Genomic DNA, 2,681 nt, shown 5'->3' with positions numbered 1-2,681 from the left:
AAGAGGACTTACTAATCCACAACTCAGTTGCTATGCTATCTAGAATTTTCCAGTGTTGCACAATTATCATTTGGCTGCTAAGATTAAATAAATAATTTTTTAAAATTTATTTTTAAGCTTATGGTTTGGCCCTGTAAATAAATACAAAAAGCCTAGCTCTGGAGAACATTCAATTCTTTGATTAATGATGATACTTAGCTCCCCAAAAAGTTTTTGCCTAATTTTATCATATGACCACCACAAAAAAAACTCCACCTTTTTTTGACAACCTCTGCAACATTTGGGAGAACAATTTTGATATATATGGGCCACCCTAACAGGAGTCAACTACCAATGATGTATAATCTTCCATTGCATTTCTTGCACTGAAGCTGAAGTAAATCTGCCCAGTTTCCATAACTTCTGCCAATTTGTCTCCTGTATGGGATTACCAAGATCAGTATCCCAAGCTTCCTTTAAACCATATGGTGGAATCCCTATTTCTGATTGCAATAACACCCTATAAATTTTTTAAATTGTTCCTTCTGGTTGTTCTAAATAATGAAGCATTAAATTCTCAAAATTGGTATAGGGTCATGTTGCTGAGTTTCTAATATTTCTATTGCCCAAAACAGACTTAAGTTGATACCAGAAGATTCCATCAGGAGTGATAGCCTTGCAGTAGTTTTCAAGCCCTGAGCTCAATTAATTAGTTCATCTCTGTTCTTGAAAAGTTGAGCAATATGAATGAGAGGGAATTTTATCCAGGGCTCAGTGGTGTCTTCTCCCTTCCCTAGTTGTTCCTTGGCCAGATAAATATGTTCTGCATTGACCAGTCTCTATAGACCCATGTGAGAGAAGTAGTTTGCAGTTAATTATTTATTTATTTACAGAAGTGGCTTGCCATTGCCTGTTTCTTAGGGCTGTGAGAGAGTGACTGGACCAAGATCATCCAGCTGGCTTTGTGCCTAAGGTGGGACTAGAACTCACAGTCTCCCAGTTTCTAGCCTGATGTCTTAACCACTACACCAAACTGGCTCTCTGTAGATAGATAGATAGATAGATAGATAGATAGATAGATAGATAGATAGATAGATAATGAAATGAGTGAGACTACAAGGACAGGGAAATTACCACGGGATTAATCCTATTCTACAGGCATTGGCTCCAATTAGAGCCCCCACAAGTAACACAGCTACAGCTTCTGATTAATTGAATATACTCTATTGATGATGTTGAGATCTTCAGAATCTAAGTCAGCAAGAGTAAACATAGTCCCATCCATCCTGTCCAAGCATCCACCCCATTTAATGCTGCTTTTGCCTTGAAAAATATCCTTCTGTCAACTTTGCCTTTTCTCCAGAGGGCTGCCCTAGCACACTTGAGGAACTAACACACAACACAACTGTCTGGGTGTGACTGAAAATCATGGTGATTTTGTAGCAACCTGGCTATTTCATATCTATGAAGTAAGAGTTGAGACTCTGGACCAAGTGCCACTGCAGACACTGCTTCTTTTCTCCCTCCTCCTCCTCCTCCTCCTCCACCACCTCCTCCTCTTGAGAGGAATGCAAGATATTCTTTGTGAGAGGCAGTGGGGCTGAAAAACAATGTGTGCATAGATGATGTGCTTAGAGCTTTCTTAATGAATAATAAATGTCTCCTGCCAAACTGAAGTAGAGATGGAAGAAGGTTCCTGTGTCTTCTGCTAGTCCCCCCCTCATGCAGAACTGCATTAGTAAGTAGAGGGATTGGGTTTGCCATCTGGAAATGTCCTTAAGCAATCAAGTTCATTTGAGAGCAATGATCCCAAAATATCTCCACATATATATACATATATGCATGCTAGGTTTGTAGACTGAAAATCTCTTGGATTCTTAATATTCAAGCATCTTAAAATGTTTAAAAGAGTGATCTATATTACTGTGTTTTGTTTGTACTGAAGTTTTTTTTTTCTTTGTCCTGGATGAATACATGGAATAAAAGAATGGTTTTTTCACTGTAATGTATTTATGATGCTTTAGAGAGGAATATTTATGGTAACATTGTAGGCATAATTCTTTAGTAGGACTTCAATTGATGTAGCATGAAATTAATGATAATGTGTTCAAATGGAATGAAGATCATAAATGGTGCTAAGGAATGTTCCTCCTGACAGTATTGAATCTGTACTCTCTCCCTCTTTCAGTATCGTACGTAATGTGTTTGTATATATGAATCTTTTATACCATATATTGGTTTATGTAGGTACCATATTTCTATCGAATATAATTACTTGAAGCTCTAGTCATGTAACAAAAGGCATAACATTAATGCTTGTTACTTGGTCAGAATATTTTCTAGCAGTATATTTTCCCCAAGGTAGCTGGGTTGTTTTTAAATCAAAAGGTAGAAAGGGATTTTTTTTGTTGTCTTGCTTCTTCAATTATTTGAATATTGGAAATGCAATTCCAGGACCAGGAGCATCAATTTCTTGCAGCCTTTGTCCTATAGACCAGTGTTTCTCAACCTTATCAACTTTAAGTTGTGTGGACTTCAACTCTCTTTCAATTTTTCAGAATTGGTAGCCAGATTTTGTTGATTTTTAGACTCTCCTCTTTTTTTTTCATGAACATGAAAGACACTGCAGAGTACAGCAACCAGAAAAATCTGCAGTAGCTGAACATGCTCTCAAGCACACTGGACACAAAATCCTATTTGAA

General features: G+C 37.2%; 1 pseudogene; it reads right to left on the bottom strand.

Moving 5' to 3' along the window:
- Positions 1 to 1,286: 1,286 nt before the first annotated feature.
- LOC112541439 (small ribosomal subunit protein eS27-like pseudogene) lies at positions 1,287 to 1,439 on the bottom strand (annotated as a pseudogene).
- Between the last annotated feature and the right edge of the window lie 1,242 nt (positions 1,440 to 2,681).

This window comes from Python bivittatus, unplaced genomic scaffold (genome assembly GCF_059951505.1).
Source record: "Python bivittatus isolate LINGU-HERP-01145 unplaced genomic scaffold, Pbiv_v1 ctg000610_np1212, whole genome shotgun sequence".
Lineage (NCBI taxonomy): Eukaryota > Metazoa > Chordata > Lepidosauria > Squamata > Pythonidae > Python > Python bivittatus.
This window is presented reverse-complemented; position numbering and strand designations above follow the sequence as displayed.